The sequence below is a fragment of the Tamandua tetradactyla genome, chromosome Y (genome assembly GCF_023851605.1).
Source record: "Tamandua tetradactyla isolate mTamTet1 chromosome Y, mTamTet1.pri, whole genome shotgun sequence".
Lineage (NCBI taxonomy): Eukaryota > Metazoa > Chordata > Mammalia > Pilosa > Myrmecophagidae > Tamandua > Tamandua tetradactyla.
In genome coordinates, this window is record NC_135354.1 from 3,828,335 (window position 1) to 3,856,313 (window position 27,979).

Genomic DNA, 27,979 nt, shown 5'->3' on the forward strand with positions numbered 1-27,979 from the left:
AGATTGAAATCATACACAACACTTTCTCGGATCATAAAGGAATGAAGTTGGAAATCAATAATAGGCGGAGTGCCAGAAAATTCGCAAATACGTGGAGGCTCAACAACACACTCCTAAACAACGAGTCAGTCAAAGAAGAAATTGCCAGAGAAATTAGCAAATACCTCGAGGGGAATGAAAATGAAAACACAACATATCAAAACTTATGGGACACAGCAAAGGCAGTGCTAAGAGGGAAATTTATTGCCCTAAATGCCTATATCAGAAAAGAAGAAAAGGCAAAAATGCAGGAATTAACTGTCAACTTGGCAGAACTGGAGAAAGAACAGCAAACTAATCCCAAAGCAAGCAAAAGGAAAGAAATAACAAAGATTAGAGCAGAAATAAATGAAATTGAAAACATGAAAACAATAGAGAAAATCAATAAGGCCAGAACTTGGTTCTATGAGAAAATCAATAAGATTGATGGGCCATTAGCAAGATTGACAAAAAGAAGAAGAGAGAGGATGCAAATAAATAAGATCAGAAATGGAAGTGGAGACATAACTACTGACCTCACAGAAATAAAGGAGGTAATAACAGGATACTATGAACAACTTTACGCTAATAAATACAACAATTTAGAGGAAATGGACGGGTTCCTGGAAAGACATGAACAACTAACTTTGACTCAAGAAGACATAGATGACCTGAACAAACCAATCACAAGTAAAGAAATTGAATTAGTTATTCAAAAGCTTCCTAAAAAGAAAAGTCCAGGACCAGATGCCTTCACATCTGAATTCTATCAAACATTCCAGAAAGAATTAGTACCAACTCTCCTCAAACTCTTCAAAAAAATCAAAGTGGAGGGAAAACTACCTAATTCATTCTATGAAGCCAACATCACCCTCATACCAAAACCAGGCAAAGATATTACAAAAAAAGAAAACTGCAGGCCAATCTCTCTAATGAATATAGATGCAAAAATCCTCAATAAAATTCTAGCAAATCGTATCCAACAACACATTAAAAGAATTATACATCATGACCAAGTACGATTCATCCCAGGTATGCAAGGATGGTTCAACATAAGAAAATCAATTAATGTAATACACCATATCAACAAATCAAAGCAGAAAAATCACATGATCATCTCAATTGATGCAGAGAAGGCATTTGACAAGATTCAACATCCTTTCCTGTTGAAAACACTTCAAAGGATAGGAATACAAGGGAACTTCCTTAAAATGATAGAGGGAATATATGAAAAACCCACAGTTAATATCATCCTCAATGGGGAAAAATTGAAAACTTTCCCCCTAAGATCAGGAACAAGACAAGGATGTCCACTATCACCACTATTATTCAACATTGTGTTGGAGGTTCTAGCCAGAGCAATTAGACAAGAAAAAGAAATACAAGGCATCAAAATTGGAAAGGAAGAAGTAAAACAATCACTGTTTGTAGATGATATGATACTATAGGTCAAAAACCGGGAAAAATCCACAACAAAATTACTAGAGCTAATAAATGAGTACAGCAAAGTAGCAGGTTACAAGATCAACATTCAAAAATCTGTAGCAGTTCTATACACTAGCAATGAACAAGCAGAGGGGGAAATCAGGAAACGAATCCCATTTACAATTGCAACTAAAAGAATAAAATACCTAGAAATAAATTTGACCAAAGAGACAAAAAAACCTATATAAAGAAAACTACAAAAAACTGTTAAAAGAAATCACAGAAGACCTAAATAGATGGAAGGGCATACCGTGTTCATGGATTGGAAGACTAAATATAGTTAAGATGTCAATCCTACCTAAATTGATTTGCAGATTCAATGCAATACCAATCAAAATCCCAACAACTTATTTTTCAGAAATAGAAAAACCAATAAGCAAATTTATCTGGAAGGGCAGTTTGCCCCGAATTGCTAAAAACATCTTGAGGAAAAAAAACGAAGCTGGAGGTCTTGCACTGCCTGACTTTTAGGCATATTATGAAGCCACAGTGGTCAAAACAGCATGGTACTGGCATAAAGATTGATATATCGACCAGTGAAATCGAATAGAGTGCTCAGATACAGACCCTCTCATCTATGGACATTTAATCTTTGATAAGGCAGTCAAGCCAACTCACCTGGGACAGAACAGTCTCTTCAATAAATGGTGCCTAGAGAACTGGATATCCATATGCAAAAGAATGAAAGAAGACCCATATCTCACACCCTACACAAAAGTTAACTCAAAATGGATCAAAGTTCTAAACATTAGGTCTAAGACCATAAAACAGTTAGAGGAAAATGTAGGGAGATATCTTATGAATCTTACAATTGGAGGCGGTTTTATGGACCTTAAACCTAAAGCAAGAGCACTGAAGAAGGAAATAAATAAATGGGAACTCCTCAAAATTAAACACTTTTGTGCATCAAAGAACTTCATCAAGAAAGTAGAAAGACAGCCTACACAATGGGAAACAATATTTGGAAATGACATATCAGATAAAGGTCTAGTATCCAGAATTTATAAACAGATTGTTCAACTCAACAACAAAAAGACAGCCAACCCAATTACAAAATGGGAAAAAGACTTGAATAGACACCTCTCAGAGGAGGAAATACAAATGGCCAAAAGGCACATGAAGAGATGCTCAATGTCCCTGGCCATTACAGAAATGCAAATCAAAACCACAATGAGATATCATCTCACACCCACCAGAATGGCCATTATCAACAAAACAGAAAATGACAAGTGCTGGAGAGGATACGGTGAAAGAGGCACACTTATCCACTGTTGGTGGGAATGTCAAATGGTGCAACCACTGTGGAAGGCAGTTTGGCGGTTCCTCAAAAAGCTGAATATAGAATTGCCATATGACCCAGCAATACCATGCTGGGAATCTACTCAAAGGAATTAAGGGCAAAAACTCAAACGGACATTTGCACACCAATGTTTATAGCAGTGTTATTTACAATTGCAAAGGGATGGAAACAGCCAAAATGTCCATAAGCAGACAAGTGGCTAAACAAACTGTGGTATATACATACGATGGAATATTATGCAGCTTTAAGACAGGATAAACTTATGAAGCATGTAATAGCATGGATGGACCAAGAGAACATTATGCTGAGTGAGTCTAGCCAAAAACTAAAAGACAAATACTCTATGGTCCCAATGATGTGAATCAACACTCGAGAATAAACTTGGAATATGTCATTGGTAACAGAGTTCAGCAGGAGTTAGAAACAGGGTAAGATAATGGGTGATTGGAGCTGATGGGATACAGACTGTGCAATAGGACTAGATAAAAAAACTCAAAAATGGACAGCACAATAATACCTAATTGTAAAGTAATCATGTTAAAACACTGAATCAAGCTGCATCAGAGCTATAGGTTTTTGTTTTGTTTTGTTTTGTTTTGTTTTTTTCTTACTATTATTACTTTTATTTTTTTTCTCTATATTAACATTCTATATCTTTTTCGGTTGTGTTGCTAGTTCTTCTAAACCGATGCAAATGTACTAAGAAACCATGATCATGCATCTATGTGATGATGTTAAGAGTTACTGATTGCATATGTAGAATGGTATGATTTCTAAATGTTGGGTTAATTTTTTTCCATTAATTAATAAAAAAAAATTACCCTTTCAGAATACAAGTTAAAATAAATTAAGTAGATTTAAATACTAATGGTCAATGAAAGGGAGTGGCAAGGGGTATGGCATGTATGAGTTTTTTCTTTTTTCTTTCTTTTGCTGGAGAGATGCATATGTTCCAAAAATGATCATGGTGATGAATGCACAAGTATGTAATGATATTGTGAGCCATTCATTGTAACCATGTCAAGAATGTTGTACATCTTGGATACATGTGGGTAGTTTTAGCTTGTAGCTTATCAATAAAGCCAAGAGAAGGGATAAGTTCACCTAGAGAGAGAAAGAGAGAGAGCAGAAAACATACAGGGTAGAGCCAGAGGAATTCCAACATTTGGAGTTTGGAAAGAAGAGGAAAACCTACAGACTAGCCTGAAACAAAACTGTTCAGGAGAAAAGGTGGGAGTCACATGTGGTCAGGAGGTGAGAAGATAGTAAGGAGGGTGTGCTTTAGACTGTATCTAATGTGTTAATGCTGATGACTAGTAGGATGAGGGTTTAAAAACAAAAATTTTTGCATAAAAATATTGATATTGAATGTTCTATGTATAACATTACAAAGCATTAAAGAATGAAAGTGAGAAAAGAAAATAACTCCAGTTGGATTGACTTTGTCAGTATAAAATATCTCTACCACTTGAATCAATTTTTCTGTTAAAGTTGATTTTGTGCAATATTGGTATAGCCCCTACAGATCTCTTTCAGTTAATGCCTTTATGTAACATTTTTCCATCCTTTTACTTTTAACTGTGTGTTTGAATCCAAAGTGTGTCTTTTGTAGAGAGAGTATGTATGTGGCTGTGTTATTGTTTAATGTATTCTGCTGATCTCTGCTTTTTATTTCAGTGATTACTCCATTTACATTTAATGCAACTATGAATACATTAGGATTTATGTCTGGTATTTTGCTGTTTGTTTTATCTGTCTTATGTCTTTTTTCCTCAATTGCTTCATTACTGCCTTCTTTTGTGTTAAATCAGTATTTTCTAATCTATGATTTTGAGTCCTTTTCTTTTTACTGCATATAATTTTTGTTATTTTCTTGGTGATTGTCCTAGTGGTTACAATTAACATCTTAATTGACTGATATAAGTTTAATTTTAATAGTGCACAAAATTAATATTGCTCTATTTCCTTCACTTTCATTTTGTTATGATTATCATGCAAACCACATCATACTTCCCTTTTTTATTTTTTTGCATGGGCAGTCATTGGGAATCAAACTCAGGTCTCTGGCACGGCAGGTGAGAACTCTCCCTGTTGAGTCATACTTCCTTCAGTCCTTTAGATATGATTTCCTTTAGTTCTTTGAATATATGTGTATAACAGCTGATTTAAAACTTTTAACTGAATCTGGACCCCCTCCAAAATATTTTTGCTGGCTAGTTTTTGCCTTATGTGGCAAATATTCTTGGTGTTTTTTCTTTGTTTTGCATGTTGCATAATTTTTCATTGAAATCTGAACATTTTAGATAATAAAGTGTAACTACTTCAGTATCAGATCCCCACCCCAGGTAACATTTTGTTTTTGTTGTTTTCCTAATTCCTACATTGTAGTTTAAAGTGTCTTTCCTGGACTGACTCCACAGATTCTCTGTCCCCTGCAGTGTGCAGCCACTGAACTCTCTACTAGCTTTTTTTCCTCTTATTGATGGAGGTAGAAATTGAGCTATCCTGCCACAAATCAAGAAACTACAAAGTTTGCCTGAAAACATCAAAATCTTTGTGAGAGATATGGAACAGATTCTCACCTTGAATGCCCAAGAAGAAGGCAAGCCTTCTTAAATGGATACCAGTCATATTGGAGTTAGGGCCCATGTTAATCCAGTATGACCTCATCTTGCTTGATTCTATCTGCAAAGACTCCATAGACAAGGGTTCTGGCACACATGAACTTTGGGGGGACACTATTCAACATTGAACAAAGAGAAATAATGTGCTTTAATTCAGTGTTTTCTATTATTTCTGCATTTGTCTTAGTTTCCTTATTTTTAAAAGTGAAAATAATAAAACGACAGTATTGTTGTACTATTATTAAATGAGATAACGCATGAAAAACTGGCATTTTGATAAATATTAGGTCATTTTTCCTTTCAAAGCAGCAATCAAGGATCCGTGAAGATAAGTAGTACACATGAGTGGATGAGGGAAGAGAAGGACACATTATGGGAATTAGACACAACAGCCTTGAGGAGTACCAAATTATGGACACTTGTTTAGAGAAAGAGTCACAAAGAATGTGTTGCAAAAGCCAAACATCACTAATCTAATTTTTTATGATTTTACCTGCACCTGTTTTATTCCCTCTGCAATATAGACAGATGAATCTTTCTTTGCAGTTTCATTTTTGCAACCACAGTCTACACTTACCATTCTCTTAATCTGTTGTTGTTCTATATGTCCCATCTTTACTCCACATTTCAAAGACATTCAAAGAATGTCTTTGGCATTCTTGAATTATCAAGATACCAAAATATATGTTTCTATAATTTCAATCATTTTCTATCCTTAAACATTTGTGTTTTCTCCATGTTTCATGTAATTTTCTCTAAATAGTTTCAGAAATCCTACAGTTGATATCAGGTACTGCATACTTGAGTCTGGGCTTTACATGTTTGTTTCCTTCATTTACTTCATGTATCATTGTGCTCTGAGATGAAGCTTTTAGAAACAAATTGACATTTTAATAAGAGATTATATATGTATAAAACTTATGCCATACATACATGTGTTTAAAGATGAACATTACCATAAGTTTTTGTTGGTTCATTTTTTCACATGGGCAGGCACCGGAAATTGAACCCTTGTCTCTGGCATGGCAGGCGAGAACTCTGCCACTGAGCCATTATTGCCTGCCCAACCATGAGTTTTATATAAACTACATATGGATAGATTTTTAATTATAATTATTTATAAGATTCTAGTTTAAGCTGTATGCTAATTTCCTTGTGTCATGGGTCTTGATTTCTAGTTTTTAATGTTTGTTTAACCAATGTAATAGAGTTAGTATAAAGAGGTTAAAAAGACTTTAACATTTATTTCTGCACTTTAACAAATTATTAAATAGTATAGCCATTTTAGTTGTTATCAAGTATAGTTTACATATCTAGTATATATTCTTAAGATGAATATATAAGATTCCACAATTCTTAATTTAAAGGGGAACAATGTATGGCTAATGTTAGAAAAATCTGCCATCATTGATTAATGTGAAGTAATGCTTTCTAAAGCTACTATATGCTAAAATCGATGGTCAAAGGATGAGAAATCCAGCTGTTTCTATTGCTACAGTAGATTTGGAATGGAAACTCTATAATATTTTCTCAAAAAGAAATAAACTATGCTCTAAAGGTTTGGTTTTTTTGTTTTTTTTTTACAGCAGGGGAAAAAATGCCCTGGAAAAACTTGTGAATGCTTTGTCATTTCTGCAAAACTGTGAAAACACCAAAGCAGCCAGTTTACTCATCCCTAATTTCCCCAGATGGCCGAGTTCCCGTTAACTCACCAGAGAATGAGATGGCAGACCCACTGCCTTTACATGTCAGTTTGACAAGATATAATGTCCAATCTTGTCTGTGCATGCCTTTCCCTTCTACCTCTAGCCTGCTTCACTACTGGTGGTCTGCCTGTGTGCAACACAGATGTTTCTCTCTCTCGACTGTATGCTTTATTTTTCAAGTAGTTTCAGAAAGCATATGTTTCCATGGGAGTCTGTTCCTTCCTTCTCCCAACACTTTCTTGTGCTACATAAACAATCTTCATCTGCTCCCTCAGATCTGGGGTGCATGAGACTTTCACAGATGTTGATTTCTTTTTCAGTCTGTTTGCCTCTGGTGAACATAGTCTTCAGATAATGTCTCTCTTCTGTCTCTGTTCCAAAGGACTCAGAATACAAATTTTTCCCTCTTTTCAACTCACTTTCCTTCTGTGACCTCAGCATGTTTTTGTCCCCTTTCTTCTGAGCCTCTCTTTGTACTAGCTATCCAGATGGGATCAAGGATGAGCTCTTCATACTCCTTGTTTTATTCTCCTTGGAGCTATTTGGTTTGCAGGAAAAGGAAGAAACAAACTTTGCACATTAAGTATTTCACATGCATGGCCACTGTTCTAGTTTGCTAGCTGCTGGAATGTAACACACCAGAGATGGATTGGCTTTTAATAAAAGGGGATTTATTTTGTTGGTTCTTCAGAGGAAAGGCAGCTAACTTTCCACTGAGGTTCTTTCTTACGTGGAAGGCACAAGATGGTCTCTGCTGGTCTTCTCTCCAGGCCCCTGGGTTCCAACAACTTTCCCCTGGATGACTTCTTTCTGCATCTCCAAAGGCCTGGGCTGAGCTGCTAGTGCTGAGATGAGGAATGTCGAGCTGCTTAGGCTGTGCTACATTGCAATCTCTCATTTAAGCACCAGCCAATTAAGTCAAACATCACTCACTGCAGCAGACACGCCTCCTATCCGACTGCAGATGTAATTGGCAACAGATGAGTTTCAGGTACTGTTGGCTTATGTCCGCAGCAACAAGACTAGGTATGCTCACCTGGCCAAGTTGACAACTGAATCTAACTAACACAGCCATCTACATTTTTTATTTGTTTCTTTGACTTTTGTGTTCTTTCATAGTTTATGTATTTATATTTGATAGCTGTCATGTTTAATTGCCTTTTCCTGTATACCCTGTCTTGACAAAGAAGGGCTGAGCAAATATACATACAGAGACATATCTATGGCAAAAAATTATATTAAAAACATGGGGGTAACAATTATTTTAATCTAAATTTCCTTTCTTTCATAAAAGAGGGATTTCAGCTACCCTTTTATTCATTCAACCCATAGTTTTTGAACATGTATTATGTGCCAGAAATTCTTCTGTGTGCCGGGATTATGGCAATGACAAAATAGGAAGAGCCTTTCTTTTCTTGGAGTTTATATTTTCTGGTATGAGAGACAAATGATAAACAAGTAAAGAAATAATTAAGATAATTATGAGAGTATGCTTATCGAGCTGAAATCTGAACGACAAGCAGAAGCACTGGTGCAAAGACCAGTGGGATGAGAACTCCAGACAGAAGGAACAAGTGCAAAGTCCCAATAGGGCCCAGTTGGCATGAATGAGAAACAAAAGAGAGCTCACATGGCTGCAGCATCACACCAAGCAAGGTGGAAGAGGATGGTCACAGTGTGGGACTGGTAGTCAAGGAATTAACCATAGAGGGCTTTTAAAAACAGAGTAGACATTTTCAGTTTTATTCTCAATGTCCTTGGAAGGCATGGAGGGCTTTAAGCCTTAAGCAGCAAAGTGGCAATATCTGATTTATGTTTTTGAAACATCACCTTGGCTGCTGCAATAAATTATTACAGTGGAAGAAGAGGTAGGAGGGACAGCAGATGTGATATTTTATAATTATCAACCTTAATATAATTGTGATTGGCCATTAATGATTTATTTTCATGTAAGGCTTTGCTAACTCTTGTGTTTCCCATCTCTCCTCTTAATTAGCTTGCAGTATTGTTAGTGTAAGGATGATGGCCTCCTTATATTTCAAATTTAAATTCCCATCTGTTATGTGAGGATTTCTAGAATTTTACCCTTTCATCTCCTTCCTAACTTCAGAGCTTTCCCTTCCCATTACAAACACATTGCTTTGTAAATGTCAGCTCCGCTGAACCCCTTGCTGTTTCCCAACTGAGCTACATGACTCATGCTCTATCTCTGATCAGCCTGAGACATCTGTCACTACCTTGTGTGTACCTTCTCCATAACCTGCAATGGCTTCTTCTACCAAAACTCCCCAAACATAAATGTCTGTGGATGAGTAAAGAATGCTGGAATGCTAGAGAGCTATCAAGGACAAACATTAGTAAAACTTTGATGGAAAGTTAAGGACCTGTTGACTTCAACCCCAACATGCTAGGAAGACTTTAGAAGAATTTTAGTGTGACAGTAACAAGATCAGATTTGCCTTTTAGAAAACTGGCTGTGGCAGTATATAGGCAGCAGGAGAGGTTGGAATGGCTGAACTGAGTTTGGAAGCAGGCTATTATATTACTAGTGATATAATAAATAGTAATTATATATTTGCATATGATTATTATATCACTAGTAGTATAGCCTGGGGGTTTGCAGCCTTCACATAAATGCACACACACATATGCATGCACACAGAAACAACAGTGAAAATGCAGAAGAATGGGTGCAGAAATATTTAAACAGCATCTTATTGGTGAATGGTATGCAAGAGAATGCAGTGCAGAGAGAAATGATGAAGACTCTAGGATACCTCTCATTTCTGTTTTGACATCAGGTTCAGAGTGATGTGATTCACTGATGTCAACTTTTGGAGTAAACATCTGAGAAGCAGGGGGTGATCTTTATTTAACAATAACAAGAACCACCACAACCATAACAATATGATTCTTGCAAGTGCAAACGCTGTTTTTTGTTTTACAAATTAACGTGAATCTCAATTATTTGACTTATGATTTATGATTTCCTCCTTTTTTAATAAATTCATTTTGAATTTCTTAACTATCTGTAGTGATGTGGAAGTAGAAGAATTAGCATTTCCCATACTTTGTCCCATATACATAGAATAACAGTGGTCCCTTAGCAGGCAGAGGCTGGGTTGGGAAAAAGTTGGGTGATTTGGGAAAACACTGTTCAGGGACACAGGAGAAATCCGGACAGGACCAGGAATAGGTCATGGGCTTTTCGTTCCTTCTCTTACCATTTCATCATAATGTCCCTGTCTCCCTTCTACCCAGTTCTGTGACCTTCATTTAACACATACTGAATAGCTACTTCTTTATTAAATAAATGATTTATATATATATATATTTTTTTCTCAAATGGGTAATGGAAAGCTTTCTCAACTGATAAAGAAGCTTTAGAATCTTAAATCTTGAAAGCTTTGCCAAGGTTTTGTCATTGTTTACTTGCATTTTATAAACTTCCTCTTTTGCTAGGTATTATTTTTAAACTGAAAAAAACCCACTCTGTGATTTGTTTACATAGAGTATGTGCTGTTTTTGCTCATTGTTTTGTCTCCCTCTAACTCATTTTTGAGGTTAACTGTATAAATGGATTTACTTATTTAAGAATTTTTGCAAAAAGATGTTTTCAGAGAGTTCAAACTACTTTTACTCTGATGGGAGAAAGTAGGGAATATGGTAAAATAAACCAAACATCATTACCAAATATTCACCTGGATTTTAAAGTGTATTCATTTAGCAAATGTTTAGTGAGCATTTACTGTGCCAAAGCACCCAAATACATGCAATGAAGTTGCTTGCATTCCAGAGGACAAAGAACATAAACAATTAACCAGATAAGTAAATGAAATAGGTGGTGATAAGGACTAAAAGAAAAGAGAAGCAGGAGGGGGTATATATAGAGAGAACATATGTTCCAGGTGGCCAGGAACAGTCTTGATTTGTGCCTCATGACCCAGCATAATTATTAATAGTATGTGTTTCACTCTCAAATTGGCCAATTTGGAAGATGAACTATATAGTAACTCTAGGTATTGAAATGTTGGGTAGGAACAGGTTGTGATTTCAGATTGAGCGATCATGAAGTCTTGGTTGAGATGACATTTAAGTAAGACTTGAAGGGCATAAAGGGGGAGGAATCAAGACATCTTGGGGGCAAAGTTTCCAAATGTATGAAACAGTAAGTGCAAAGGCCCTGAAGTGAGTGCATACTTTGCATGTTCAAGAAAAAACAAAAAGGGAAGTGTAACTGAAGGAGAGTAGAGTGATGGAGGGTGATGGTTGAAGGTGATGAGAGCTAAGAGATAAGAGGGCTTTGAAAAGTGCAGGCCTTATAAGGCCTTGGTAGACTATCAACTCTGAGTGAGGCCAAAGCCAGTTCAGGACTTTCTACATTGTAACATGATCTGACATATTTTAATTGGAACACCTTGCCTGCTGTGTGGAGAAGAGACTGTTGGGGAGGACAGGTGGAAGCAGAAAGACAAGTTAGAGGCTTATAATGATTCAAGGTTGAAATGATGGTGACTCAGAGAGATTGGTGGCAAATGAGAGGATGAGAATGATCAGATTCTTCAATAAGTGGATATAAGAGAAAGAACTATCGCAAAACTCTGAGGCTTAGGTTTGAACCACAGGAAGAGTGGGTTCCTTTTTTACTGATATGGGAAAAAGACTGAGTTAAGAGTAGGTTTGATGACAGATTTGGGCTTTTAGATTTTACATAAAATGTAAGTTGTGTATTAGACAGCCAAGTGGAGATATCAAGTAGGCAGAAAAGAGCCAGAGTTACAATTTTGGGCTCCATTACCATGCAGGTAGTATTCAAAGCCATGAGGTAGATTAAGTCACAGAGACAGTGCATCCAAAGAGAAAAGAAAAGTGGTTCAAACAGAGACTCAGTCCTGAGGCATTCTGAAGTTTAGAGGCTCAGGGAATATGGAAGGATAATCACAATGGAGAGAGAGATTTTCTAGCAGGTTGACAATTATCTTCAGGTGAAGGAATTATGATTTTTACTTTTACTATTTTTTAATTTCCTAAAATAAGTAGGGTATATATTTTTGTATATACAGTTCTTAGGTGTACAGTTCAATAAGTTGATAGTTGTATAAACTTATGTAACTATCTTCTAAAACAAGATGTAGAATTCCATCACCCCAGAAAAATTTCTCTCTCTTTCTAGTCAATCCCTTCTCTCAGATGCATCCATTTTCTGATTTCTATTACATGAATGAGTTTTACCTGTCTAGAATTTCATATAAATTACTGTTCTGCATCTTTGCTCAGCATGATGTCTGTATTATAAATAACTACCTTTTGTTGCTTATGTCAATAGTTTGCTCTTTTATTGTTAAGTTGTTTTTTATTGTAGGAATAAGCCATTATTTGGCTTCCCATTCTCCAGATGAGGGAAATCTGAGTTGTTTCCAGTTTTAGGTTATTATGAATAAGGCTGTTATGAACATCCTTGTAGAGTCTTTTTGTGGACATGTGTTTTCATTTTGTTTGGATAACTACCTTGGAGTGAAATTGCTGGTCATAGGGTAAATGCAATTTATCTTCATAAGAAATAGCCAAGCAATTCTGAGGAATGCTTACTTTCCCTGTGGAAAACATTTTAAAACAAGATAGTTGTTTTCTAAAGAATTTTACCTTTTTTTGTTTTATGAATTCCCACTTTTAAGTATTCATTATACCTTTTAATGTAAATCCCTGATTTGAAATCTTGTCAAAATATTTTAAGTGGCAGTTTTTATGGATCTATCTTAATGTGTTAGTATAAGTTGCAAATTGATAAGCGTAACTGGGATCAATTGTGGAGAGATTATTCATTTCTTAATTTAGCATTATTGCAAATTATTTTATTAAGCTCTTGGCTCAAGCAGAGATGGGAAGGAGCTCTCATTACTCCTTTGATTAGCTGGGAAGCTACTGTCCTAACAGGAGCAATCCCAGAACGTGCTCTCTTCCCATCTTTCAAAGGCAAGTCTTAACTTCTTCCTTTGTTAATTTCTTTAGCTCCAGCTTTATCCATTTGGAAGCAAACATGTTGAAGATGTAGGGGCTGAGTACAAGTGAGAGCCAGCAGACCGACACTTCTCAGTGACTACTGGCAAAAAGAATGCTTTCTTGTTAGAGTGGCAGAGGTGGCAGCAGCTAAGGCAATTAAAGCAGAGTCGCTGAGGTGCCAGCTCAGCCTGGAATCAGGCACATGACCTGGAGAAATGTCACCCACAGGGTAAGACTGTGGCTTCAAATATGGTTTATTTTACCCCTTGCTCCAATGTTTCAACACCTTTTTAATGTTTATATTTAGCTGTTTATTGATGTTATAGTTTTGATAAATGACAAATTGTTGAATATTAATTTATCATGAGAACTTAAACTTTGTACCTTGTATAAAACTGGGTGAGGAACTTCTTGTGTAGCTTAAAGCCCTAATTAAAGTGACATTTCTACCTCGCAACAGAGTTGTAAAAGCAATAAAACAGTGGTTCTCAACGGGGGAAAAATTTTGTACCCCAGGGGACATTTGTCAAATTCTGGAGACATTTTGGTTGTCACAACTTGGAGGGGGCCATTACTGGCTTCTAGTGGGTAGAGGTCAGGGATGCTGTAAATATCCTGCAATGCACCTGACAGCTTCCCACAACAGAATTATCTGGCCCAAATGTCAGCAGTGCTATTGTTGAGAAATCCTGAGTCAAATGATCAGTTTGGGTAGGAGAATGCTTTTAAAACCTGAAATTACAGACCTGAAGTGATTTGTCTTTCAGGAGACTGGGTTTTATAATCTGTTGGCTAAAAAGACTAACATAGGACCCACCCTCCAGGATGGTGTAAGACCCAAGAGCTGAAACAGGTTCAAAAAGATATGGTAAATTTAGCTTTGACTTTAGGCAGTTGGCAATCAGTTTTCCAAGTGTAGATATTGGGATCTCAGTTGGGCTATAAGGGAAGCAGAGCTTGCTGTGTTGATTTATTCTCAGTAGGAAGGGCAGCATCTCAACTAAATAAGAGAGGAGGTGAATACTCTATTTAAGTACCCCCCATTATTTTTTATCATAGCATGCCCTTTTCTTTCCTAGCACTTTGATAAACTTACAATTATTATTGTTCTTATTATCAACCTACTATCTGTTCATCCTATTGGTCAGTAAACTCCATAAGGACAGGAGCTATATATGTCATTCAGTAATGTATGTCCTGTATCTAACACAGTGCCTTGTCATGGTAACGACATCAATAGGTAATATTTTTGTTATATCAATGAATTAAACATTCCTGTAGTTTGAATGCTCACCATTATCCATTTCTATTTAATAACAGAAAACCTTCATTTTTCTGCCATCTTCCTTGAGAAAGGAAGCTTTCCCTAAGAAAGCTCATACATTATATTCCTTTTGTTCTATTCATTTAGAAAGTAAAAATTAGAAGTTGGCAATATAGAAGGACCATTTACTTGGCCCAGTTCCATATTATGTGTAGGTACCTTTCATGGCTGAACTACCTCTGGCAACTTTTCCTCCTTTCCTGGGCTCTGAAAAGCATGGAGAATATGAGTTTTTGATCTATGTACTATAAGGATCACGACAAGAGAAGCATGTTTCAGGTTGGCCATCAGGGAGCAAAGAGGAGAGGAAAAGAGGAGCAGGAACTGAAGGGTTGGAGGAGTCAGAAATAATGAAGGCAAGGAATGAGTTAAAGAAAAGGGAGGTATTCTGGCTGAATAATATAAAAGATGATAGTCACAACCATTGCTGAAATGAAATATAATAAGATTAAAAATATTATCTGGAGAGAGCAGAGCATTTAAATGGCCCTTGGTGAAACAGGAAATAAAACTGAAATAAAAAAACCCAAACAGTCCTTTTATCACATGGCAGCTTTTTATCTTTTCATTTACAGTATTATTTGCAGTTCCCTAACAAGTCTAATGAAACATATGATACCATGTCAACATCTTTAAAATTGAATATAGACATACACTATCACACACTCTCTATATGTTGATTTCCATATGTAGTGCAGAGAGTATTTGAAGTGTCTGAATCAATATTTATGTGTCACCTCTGTGGCCCTAACTAAAGTCTCTTTCTGTGTGATTTTTAGGACTTTGGAAGGCACTTGGAAATTGAGCTGCTCAGAGAAAACCACCATTCCCTTTACCATAAAGTGAAGGTCAGAGAAGCACTATTAGAACTCCTGGATTTTTCCTGTCATTTGAGAAGTTAAGCAGCCTTTGAGAGCCTTAATTAATAGTATAGCTGCTAATTTATATATTTTATGACAAACTACTTGGGAACTTATTTATAAAGCTGTATAAAGTTTTAGATGCTATTCATGTTTAGCGATACACTGAATGAATCCTTTTCATCAAAATCATCCTGTTCTTTTCTTTTATCAACTTACCAAATTTTGTACATGTTATTTTATTTATCTTTTAAATATTTTGTTCCCCAGTAGACTGTGCTTCAGGTACCATGTTTTTTGTTTATGACCATATATCTAGGAAAGTACCAAGTACTCAATTATTATATTCTGAATAAAGAAATGTTTGAATTGTACAACAGTAGTGACTTTTAAAGCCCAGGATTTACTAGTTATTGTACTTACATGTCACAATGAATATTCACTGTGAAATAAATGTTCCATTTTGGAACATTCTTTCCCTTTTTTGTAGGCATCAATAGCCATATGTAAGTTTATTTTTATCTGGTAACTGTATCTTAAATTTTATTCTGACGTATTCAAAATGCAGTGAACTCTCTTATCAATCTCAACCCAAAGGTTGGCTTCCAAAATTTTAGCAATTTGAAATTAAGTTGCCTAAGTTTTTTCTCTGAAATTTTTGTATTTGGTTTCTGACTAGGCAGTCAAATGCAGTGTTTCTATTAATTTATTTCCAGGCTGTGATCTTCTGTTCGCTCCCAGATCAGTTCGTGGACAGAAATGATTGCCGTGGGTGAAACCTCCCCTGCCCCACCCTCCAATCCCAATCTCCAGTAGCTCTTAGTAGAGGTAATTGATGCCTCCATAAAACATCATAAAACATTGTGTTTAACTTTAAGCTCCCTTAAGCACTCATCCGCTGATCTTACATACTCTGACTCTTTCTGCAGGCAGGCTCCTGGGATGGCTGCTGAGTCTGTGAAGCGGGCCCGTTGTCTGATTTCCTATAGGTTTTTTAGTTTAAAGATGATTCCTGTCTTCATAATTTGGGACATGAAAGGGATATATGAGGCTTTGAAGAGAGATCTGCCTATTTCTTCTATTTTACTGTCTTCATATGGTGGCAATTTCCTGTTGGTGTTACCATAAGAAAAATGTCCTAAAATTGGAAATAAGGTATGCTGCAGGACTGTGTTTTATTGATTTGGTACTCATCCAGTTATTGCAACCTTTTAACTGGTTTCTAGTTTTTGAGAAAGATGTATCTGCTAGTTTTTGATGGTTGTTCATAGATTCTGTATGGGAACAGTGCATGTTATTCTGCCATCGTGGTAAACCAGAAGTCCCTTGCATATATTTTTAAGATCTATTTTAAGGCCTCGCCTACTAATTTCAATATCTGGATCATCTTGACATTACTATTTTTTACATGAGTCTTAATTTCCTGTTCCTTTATATATATATATGAGCTATATATATATATAATTTATATAAATAATATGAATACATATTTTATATAAAGTATATATAGTGTATTTTTATTATACACTGGTCTGTAAGTGACATGTTTAGAGACTCAATTCTTTTCTTTGGAACATTTTGGCATTTCTTCTGTAACATGATTAAATTACTGACTAATCAATGGCTATCAAAGTTGATATTGTGTTGTCTTGGTTTTACACTTTGATATGTTGGGACTGTCTGTGTTTTGCCCTTATTCCTTTGGTGATAAATACCTTGTTCTGGGGATATTGAATTTCTTCCTATGGTGTGTCCTTGTGTCTTTTCAGAGATTTCTACAAAAAGTCTATCTTTTGGCTAAGCTTATAAACTTGGTGGCACTGAAACCCTAATCCTTTTTTTCCTCTTCAGTAAGAAGTACCTGAAATCTATGCTCAGATTTTTCTGCCTTCCAGCTTTATTTCCACTCAGATTCTCTGTAGAAAAAAATGAGAATCAGCACCAACTTGCCAGCCAACTGTTAAGGAAGTTTTGAAGTAAGACCTCTATCCCATAGAGCTGCCTCAGCTGACATTACATGGAACAACGAAAATGTGTTTCTGCTGATCGCTGATCCTTACTGAACTTGTAGAATTTTGTTTTCCTCTAAGTATTTTTATGAAAAAATATGAACATATTCACATTCTTGAATGCTCAAATAACAAACAACACTGAAACATAAAAATTAAAAAATGAAATTCCTCATTAACGTTCATCACACCTAACTCCTCCAAATTGATTTCCAGGGATACATGGTCTACTGTGTATCCTTCTGGATGATTTTGTATTTATGCATGTATTTATATAAGCTGGTAAATGTTCATTTATAATGTAAGCCACATTATGCAATAAGTATTATTTGTATCTTCCTTAATTATAAAAAATAAAATATCTTTATTTTTATACATCTATAGATATAAATTCATTTATTATATTTGATTTATCTGTTGTGTTATTTTGTGTTATATATCATATTATCAATGTGCCAAAATTTAATGATAAGTATATGGGCATTTAGGTTATTTTTAATTTCTGAGGTTACCAATATTGCTCTAATAAACTTCCTCATATGGATATGTATACAAAAATACACACATACTTGTGCAACTGTTTTGGCATGATAGACTCCTATGAGTGCAACTCTTAAGTTTTCAGCTTTTAAAGTTTTGATACTGTAAGTTGCTGTTTATAAAAGTGATCCTAATTTTCACCTTAGAGTCTTTGATTCCTCTGCTTTCGGGGCCTTTTTCCCCAGAAACTGAAGGACTTGTGCTTCCTTGCAGTCATCTCTGTTGCATCTCTCTGTCTTAATGTCCTAGTTCTTGGAAAGTATATTTCATTCATTTGTTATAGTTTTTATGAAATCTTTCATTTTTGTGCATCCGTATCCTTTCCCCTTTGTGCATAGCACAATGCTTTAGAGAATGAATAACTATGTGACAAATAATATGGTTTAGTAAAATTCTAATCTTTCTGACTTTTCTGAAGGCACTTCTGAAAGCTGGAGAGCATGGATGTCCATTAGAAAATGAGCTACTACTGTATCTAACATTATTTTTATCTGAAGTTATTTAAATATTTGAAATATTCCATGCTAACAACTCTTGCCTCCTCCTGAGACTGTGAATAGTATTATTTCCAGATGGTCCCAAAATTTCAGCATATTGCTACAGTTAACAAAAAGCTTTTGTAAATGTTGTATTAACCACTAAAGGGCATGTACTACCATTAATTTGTGTTCTGAGTTCCTGTTGTTAATGGTAGAATCTGTCTGTGTGTGCATTTTTCTCCTTGCCTCGTATAAAACAGAGTATCTGTTATTAAGACTCACAAATCCCAAAGAACTAGCATGAAGGTACTTAATGTTAGGTGTGCCTCTTACCAAAGAACTATCTTTCAAAATAGTTTGAAATATAGCTATGAAAGTATTGTATTAGTTTGATTTCAAGGAGAATTTCTTTCAAAATCTGCTAATGCTAAAACAAAAGTAAAAAGAGCTGAATTATTGTTCTCAGGGAGTGTGTAAAATGCAATTCGTTTGTTTTTTTCTTCTTCTTGCTTTTGCATCAAGTAAATTAATGCAAAAATCTGTTTAGAGCATTGTATTTCTATTTAATTACTTTAATAATAATTACAGTGTTTGTACATTGCATGAAATAGGACTGTGTTTTTCAAAGCCCTTTTATTTATTTAAGTTCACAGATATTAGATTAAAGATATATATTTAAGATCAGTACTCCTGTTGTTGGCTTTTGATTATTTCCAGAACATTTCCAGGACAGGAAGTCACCACTTGGGCTCATTGTAATTTGACTGAAGAAAGCTAAAAATTGTTGTTTTTCTTTATTGGACTTGCATATTAATGAATGAAAGAATGCAGGTTAGTAACATTGTTAGTTCTAATACAAAATATCAAAAAGTTTTTAAGAAAATGGGATAGGATTAACTAAAGCCCTCTTCAACCTACTTGTAAACAGTTGACTTAAATGAAAAAGACAAACCTAAAATTATAGTGCCATAGCCCAGGAGGAAGGAGTTAGCGAATAATGAATTCAAGGTCATAAAGTATATTTCCTATTTCTTTGCAAGAACCTAAGGCTATAGTTTTACTTGCTGTTTTTCAACTTACATATGGTTACCAGGGAAACTTCCTGTTCTAAATTATGCTGTGTGGAATTTACATGTATTCTGTTAATTTAGGTCCCAAATTTAGGTTCTATTTAAAATAACTAGGATATGTTAGAAGGGAGTTCTCTAATATATCATTAGTATTTGAAGGTTCTTGCTTAAACTGAAAAACTGTTTAGTGGCACGCAAGTATTTATAAGATTGTAAGTCAATACATAACACATTTAACCAGCACATAAATCTAACCATTCTGGTTTCTTTCTCTAAATAGAATAAATTAGGCAAAAAGAAACATTGTACATTGAGTAATTTTATGTATGAATATTATAAAGTGTGCCCCAGAGTTTAGTGTTTATATAGCATTTCCCTTTTGTACCTATTGTGGGATTTGTATCTCTTGTGGATTTATGGGCATATTTTCAAATGGGAACAAATATAGAGAGTCTTAGAAAATATTCTACCTCAGTCCTTTAATAAAACTTTGCATTCGTATATTTAAAAAAAAAGTGATCCTATTCAACAGTCTATAATATTTCATATTCTTACTAAAAGTAGATAGTGAACTTTTCAATATTTTTTGCCATGCCAATAACAGAAGCAAAAGTGGCATGTAACTATAACTTGTTTGCATGTTGTGCTGGTTTGGAAGGATGTATGTCCCCTGGAAAAGCCATGTTTTAATCTAAATCCCATTTCATAAAGACAGAACAATCTCTGTTCAATACTGTATGCTTGAAACTGATTTCAGATCATCTCCTTGGAGATGTGATTTAATCAAGAGTGGTTGTTAAGCGGGTTTAGGTGATGACATGTCTTTACCCATTTGGGTGGGTCTTGATAAGTTTCTGGAGTCCTATAAAAGAGGAAATATTTTGGAGAATGAAGAAGATTCAGAGAGAGCAGAGCAGAATGGCATAGCCATGAGAAGCAGAGTCCACGAGCCAGCAACCTTTGGAGATGAAAAAGGAAAATGCCTCCTGGAGAGCTTCATGAAACAGGAAGCCAGGAGAGAAAACTAGCAGACGATGCCATGCTTGCCATGTGCCCTTCCAGATGAGAGAGGAACCCTGACTGTGTTCACCAGGTGCCTTCTCATTTGAGAGAGAGAAACCCTGAACTTCATTGGCCTTCATGAACCAAGGTATCTTTTCCTGGATGCCTGTGATTGGACATTTATTTAGACTTGTTTTAATTGGTACATTTTCTTGGCTTTAGAACTGTTAACTTGCAACTTATTAAATTCCCCTTTTTAAAAGTCATTCCATTTCTGGTATATTGCACTCTGGCATCTAGCAAACTAGAACACATATTTATAATCTTAATGATTTATGCATTTTTTTTGTATTTTATTGTCCCTATGCATTCCTATATGATTTGTTCAGACTTAAATTTGTCTCAATTTCAAACTGTGCATTTTTTCTATTAATTTTAAGAGCTTTTAAACAAACTTTGTATGCATTTGTAATTCCTTTTTTCCTATATTTTTTCAAATATTTTCTCCAAATTCATTGCTTTGTGTTGATGGTGTCCTTTATCTTTAAATGTTATACATGTTTACACTTTTTCTTATATGGCTTCCAGATTTTTGTGTCCTCAGGAAGGTTTTAACCAATCAAAGGTTGTAAATATATTTTTATATTTTTTCAATTATGTTTATATAATTTTAATGCCAGTTTTTTAACCTTTCAGTATTGTGTGAGATAGAGACCTAACTTTTTTCTGTCAGTAACCAGTGCTTTCAGTTTCATTCAATTAATAGCCTGTAAACACTGATTTGAAATTCCTACAAATACATATATTGTTGTATATAACCTACCTGAGGGGTTCCCTACCTGGTATTAAATATACTTTTCCACTTACATGGCAAGAACATTTACAAATAATTCACTGTATATTTTGGAGCAGAAGCATTGAGCATCCTTAAGTGGGTAAGTCTAGGACACATTGGCCATTGTGGACGTTGTCCCTTAATAGAATAAATCACCCTAGAATTGTTGGGTTTAGCCTCCTTTGGAACAGCAAATGCATGACAATAAACTTGAATGCCTGAGAAAATAGACATAACAAAATGCTCTGATAATATCAATGTTTGTGTTTTAAGAATTTAACTTCATTTTTTATCAACTACTTTGTGACAACCACAAATGAAAGAGCAATGAGAGTTCTGGGACAGAGAGGTACTGAGTGCAGAGACCTATCCCCACCAGATCTGATTTAAATCTCACAAAATGACCATGGATATGATTTCGGGGGGATTGAATCATGCCCGCCACAAAAGATATATCAAATGCTAACCCATCTCCTAGGTGTGAACACATTTGTAATTAGAACCTTTACAGGTGTTGTTATTATTTAAGATGTAGACTCATTCATGACTAGGATCCTTAAACAATTAGTGCGGAACTTAATGTGACTAAAGCCCTTTTAAGTAAAGGAAGTTAGATGCCATGAGTCAGAAGAATCTAGTTGGAAATAAACCAGAGAGAAAGAGACCACCATATGATGGAGAACTACCATCACCAGAATGCTTCAGACTTTGTAGAAAGTATGGCCTTGCTAAGGCCTTGGTTTTGGACTTCTAGCCTCCAAAACTGTGAGACTGTAAAATTTTGTTCGTCAGTCTGACCTGTGGGTGGTACTTGTCATAGCAGTCTCGGCAAACTGAGACATTATTTTAAAGTACAAAAGACAACTATAACCCTGGAGCCCAAAGGTAAAGAATTTAATCAAATTTAGTAGAGAAGCTGTGTAGGAGATAGAATTAACATAAGACCTGCAGAACTACTTGGGAGTAGATGGCAATAGGGTGGTAGTGGCAATAAGCTGCTTTATGTTATCTGATTTATGTAGAACAGTCTGGGAGGAAGAGAATGTTTGTTTACCCCAAATGGTGATTTTAAGTATGAAGGAAGAGCACTGAAAGATAAGAACTTTGTTCCCTCAGGAAATGCATGCATGCCTTTTGTCATCCTGCGGTATATAACCAGGATCTGGTTAAGAATAAAATTGTCTGATGTCTGGTCTGTTATTGCTGAGCTTCAACCCCCCCTGAACCCATCTGTGTCTTCCTTCCTTCCTTCTTTCCTTCCTTCATTCATTCATTCCTTCATTCCTTCCTATCATTCCTTAATATCCTTCGAGTTCTGTTTCATAGGAAGCAACAAAGCTGGGAACACCCACCTTTCAAAAATTATTGAACAGGATTCTAGGCCCTTGAAAGTCATCATCTAAACAATATTGCACAGTGACTGACAGGGACCCTGTAGAACATTTAGAAGCAGAGACACTAGTGGACAGATCAAAGTCCAGTTCTCTACTTGTCTGGCCTAGGGCAGTTGAAAGAACTTTTGTCTGAGTAATCCTGAGAGTTTGGGGAGTGAAGGGAGCAGGAAACTAGAAAATCTATTAATAACAAGTGAGCTCTCAGGTGAGTCTCTGAATAATTAATGAGATATTTTCATATTTGTTGATACTATACAGAACATGATATATTCTATGTCTTTCATGTTGATATCATTTGGATTTTAGATCTTTATTTGAATATACTTTTGTTTTTATATTATTCATAAGCAATTCAGTTCTTTAAATTACTGGTTCCTTTGGTTAACAATCATTTACATATTCTCCATCTTCTTCCTATACAGATTACTTTGAATTTGCATATGGCACTTCTCAGAGTATCTCAAAAGGAATTTGTCAGAAGTAAAATATCTGAGATGGTGTGTTCCAGTTTATTATTGCTGCAGAAAAAAAAAAACTACCCAAAAACATAAGTAGCCTTGAATAAGAATCTTTATTTCACTTACAAATTTTTAGTTGGGTCAGGCCTGGGCAGAACAGCTTTTCTTTGTTTCATTTGTCATTAGTTGGAGAGACTTTAATGCTGGTGCTGGTGTCCTTTGTAGGCTCACTCACATTCTGGTGTCTGGTTCTGGCTGTTGGCTGGGACATTACCTAGGGGATGAGGATGAAACAGCTGAACATGGCCCATCAATGTGCTGTCTGACTTCCTTCCAGCATGGTAGATGGTTTCCTAAGTTTTCACTGAGAAAGAGAGAGAGACAGGGAGAGGAAGATATATTGCCATTTATAATTTAGACCCTGAGGTAACTAATGTCACCTCTGCCCCATTCTCTCTGTCAGGGCGTCAAAAAAATCCTGTCCAGTTTTGAAAGGATGGGCAATAGTCTCCACCTCCTGATAAGGAGTGTTGAGGTTCTACAAGGGTATGTGGAACTATAAATATTATTATGGATGTTTTGGAAAATAGAATCTTCCACAGGTTGCATTTCTAAAACTGCATGTATTATGTGCATATGCATACAATTTTGCTTGTCAGAGACCTGAAGTTCAAAATAATGTTCCCTCTTTAAAAATAGGGCTTCTTTGCTTTCTCACATTCAGTTTTGCTTAGAGGAAATCTGAAGCAAGTATGATTGTTGCTCCTTTGTAGTATTAAGTGAAAGAAGTTAGCTGCCTACATTGGTGTTGCTGGGAGCAATCCTTTAAACAAGAAGTGACAGGGACTTTTGGAAGAGTCACAAATAATTGTAAGGGCTTTCTGAAAAAAAATGGAATGCACCCTGCAAAAGCTGCAGTTTAAGCACAACTGGAAATAAAATTATTTTAGTCTAATAGCAATAGCCTGTTCAAATATATAAATATACAAATACATAATCTCTTTGTGCTTTTTTACTGAATGTAGAGACAGACCTTCCATTTTAATATGGAAATTTTTTCCTTTAAAAAGTATTCTGCATGAAAACAGTAAGCTGGAAACCAAAACCTAATTTTTAGTAACCTCTATAAGCATTCATAATAATCAATAGATGCATACCCTTTTGCAACACTCATAATGCTTTTCAAAATATCTACGCCTGATTTTGACAAATTACCGAATTGTGATCCAGAACTTTTCCCCACATTGTTTTGTTAAAAATGCTTTAATAAATTCAGATATAAAATATTCATTTATACTATACATACATCTTAATAAATTATATTAAGAAATATTAAATTCCATACAATTTGGATACTAAAAACTAAAGATAATTTGTGAAATATGGCTCAGATTCTTCAGTACAATCTTTCAGCTCAGAAATTTTATCTTCTCCATTGACAGCTAAGTTACCTAGTCCACAGTAGAATTTTACATTTGGTGTTCATAGTTTTTGTTTTCTTTTTATTACAACTTATTGTTGTTGTTAATGGACATTTTATCATATTGCCTCCCTTGAAGGTTACTCCTATTTTAAGTTTTCTGTTTTCCCTTTTATTTTTTACATTGAGAGATATTTCTTATATTCACTGGTTTGGTTCCTTTCTTCTTGGTATTGTTTTTTCCTCAAATGCTGAATACGTTTTTAAATTTCCAATTTAAGTGCTGCCTTTCTACAACCACAGTAGACATTTCATTTTGTCTTTGTTGAAGCTTTTTCTTGCTTATATTTTTCTTGTGATTTATTTAGGCCTTATTTCTATTAACCCGATTCTATTAGTATCTTCTAGGAATTCCTTATCATTTCTGGTTTATTGATGGCATACAAATATATTTTGGTTTGGTTTTATATTTCTTTACAGTTTTTTCAAAATTAGATGCATGATCTTTTTATTTGAAAGAGAAGTAAATTTGTATGCAATGTGTCATTTTGGCCCAATTTCCACATACCTATTAGTAAAGCCAGTAACATTTTATGTTTTCCCATTATACTAATAGGTATTTTTTTAAAGTTACATCAATGTTAATAATATGGTGATACACGGGTAGAATGGTTGAAGTGGAATTTGCATTAAATGTTAGGTGGTTTCTTTTGTTTGTTTGTTTGTTTTAATTTAGACATGGTCATTCTTGGCTGTAAGACTTGGATAGGTCATTTGATGTTTGGTTGTTTCTGTTTCTGGATTTGCAATATGGATATAATATATTAGACAAACCTAGCCTTGTTTTTCCTCATTGAATCATCTGAGTATCAAATTAAATGGCAGAAATTAAATTCTACTAAAAGTGTAAGACCATATACATGAATGGCATTGTCAGTAGATTTTCCTTGTTGAATTAAAATCTCCTTGAGGGCAAGGATCATGCTTAATATTTCATATGCAATTTATATACTCTTTTTCTTCTGTAAGACCCATTTGAAGCCATGTCCCCTAAGGGAATTGTTCCTTTGTAGTCCACCCTCCCCCAACTGTGCATATTATGGGCAAGATTGAGTGTCCCCTTCTATATGTTTTTTTCTAGCCAGAGCATAGCTTTATCACTTCATTCACTCTACTGCAATATGATTTTAAGTCCCCCATCCATGTCTGTGAAGTCAAAACTCTTGATTGAATATATCTTAAGCTATTCTGGGAGCTTTTTGAGAAAAGTCTCTGTTTATTTCTGCATTATTTTCCTGGCACATAAATAGTTACAGTAATATTTATACCATGTCATTGCTTTTCCATATGATATACATCTATATTCTTTTTCTAAGTGATAAATTTTTTCCTTCATTTACTCATTACAAAAAAAAAATCTTGTAATACAATTTTTATTTTCTATATTTTAAAGGGAAGAAAAATGAAGGCAAAAAGAGATTAAGTAAATTCCCTAAGTCACAATCAGAGCCAATACTCAAACCCAGAGAATTTAGCTACAGAACATGTACAATTAACACTATGCTTATAGTATAAACTTGATAACATTGAGTGAATATGCATCAGAAGAATGTAAAACATACATGAGCTGTATTTTATACATCCATTTCAATATTAATCTAAAAAGTTGTATTTATAAAAGTTAATAGAACAAAGACACAAAATTTCCACAAGATTTATAGTGATTATCTTATGACATTTATAGACAAGCAAACAGGGGTTTCCAATATTTTTTACCATTAAATTTATGAAAGTATTTGCAACATACCTTATTTGAGGATATATTCTGCCATGTCATTATTTTTCTAAATTAATAGAAATATTCAACTACTTACATTTGGATATATAGTACCTCAATCCAAATAATCTAATTTATGCACTTGCAAATGTTTTCTTAAATTTCAAAGTAAAACCAGCTTATTCTTTGAATTTATAGGCATAAATAGCCAATGAGAGATTAAGGTTAAAGTATTAATTTTGTGCTCCATTGGGAGAAAAGCTTTTGTTTTTCACCCTACACAAATATACAAAATATCTAAATGAAAAAGTAATAATGTTTTTAAAAACTACTGTCTATATCTATGAATATTTAAGATTCATTTACATATATGTATTTTTTCAAACAGTCTTGTTTGGGAATGGCACATGCAGAAAAACATGTAAATGTCTTTTTTATTCTAACAAAACTGTGGGATAAACATTAACAATGCCACTAAATTTCTCTCATCAGAAATAATCTTATTGACTGGTTTATTAACTAGTATTTCCAAAAGTCACAAACATACAGAACCCTACACATGGTTAAATATATCTTTTCTACAGGCTGAGATATTTTATTCCGGCCTTCCTAATTCCTTGTGCATAGAAATAATAATACTACAGGTCCCTGGCTGTATTTCACTTCCTTTTTTCTCTTCCCAAGCATTGTAATAAAAATAAATGAATATTGTTCCACTGTGCATGCTTTTTACATTCATGATGAGAATGTATTCAAGATAATTCATTTGTTTTCTTTCTTCTAACAATCTCTGTGGCAAGAATGAGATGTCTGGGTTTTAATACCTAATATGATCTTTGGCAGACTATAAACTTTTAATAGACTTTAAACATAAAGGGAGGGAGAGAATAAATAGCAGAAAAGTTCGTAGTTTGATCCCAGGAAATCCTGATTAATAACCTTCAGATTGTGTCAGACCACCCTGAATATTTTCTGATAACAATTGGCTCATTTTATTTTAAAATAAGTTATAATTGACTTTATTAACTTCAAACCAACAAACAAAACAAAGCAAAAACAAAAACAGAAACAAACAAAGGAGTGGTGATGTAAAAATATACATTTCTATATGTCAGATAGGAGAGGTTTAAGATGACAAGGGGTTTCTTTTTCAAACTTTCCCCTCCTGTGAATTTTTCTTGAGTAACCAAAAATTAACACAAGGTCAGACACATGTTAAACATTGTCTTTAAATCTCCAGAGCAAAATATCAATTGAGTTCAATGGTATGCAAGCATAGAATTTAAGTCCTTTTTTTAACAAAAAGTTGTCTTATGTAATATCTTTTAGCAAACTGTTCCTAGGTGACTTAAAATTTTTGTTCTCCATTTGAAACTTTACCAATATAAATTTTAAGCATTATGATGTTTATAGTGTAAAAGGGAATTTTATAAAGTTTAACAGTAGCTAATTTTTCCTGCTTAATTTAGCTATTTACATATATCTTAGCTTCTGAAATATCCAGCAAAAGCATTTGTGTCATTTTGTATTCATGGCTATGCATTTGGTGTGAGTTAAGAATTATAAAGAAAAGAATTATGGGCCCCATCAGGTTGAAAATAAACAATCCGAGACTTTCCCAGGGCAGTTATCTGTTTCTCGCCCTTCCCCCTCCCCTGACTCCTTGCGCCTAAATCAC

At 34.7% G+C, this 27,979-nt stretch overlaps 1 long non-coding RNA gene across 1 annotated transcript in view; it reads left to right on the forward strand.

Moving 5' to 3' along the window:
- The window catches only part of LOC143672568 (uncharacterized), a 39,778-nt gene extending 26,431 nt beyond the window's left edge, over nt 1–13,347 (forward strand). The window contains exon 3 of the long non-coding RNA XR_013169896.1: nt 13,143–13,347. This is a non-coding gene — a long non-coding RNA (uncharacterized LOC143672568). The remainder of the gene's footprint in view (nt 1–13,142) is intronic.
- The last annotated feature ends 14,632 nt before the right edge of the window (nt 13,348–27,979 follow it).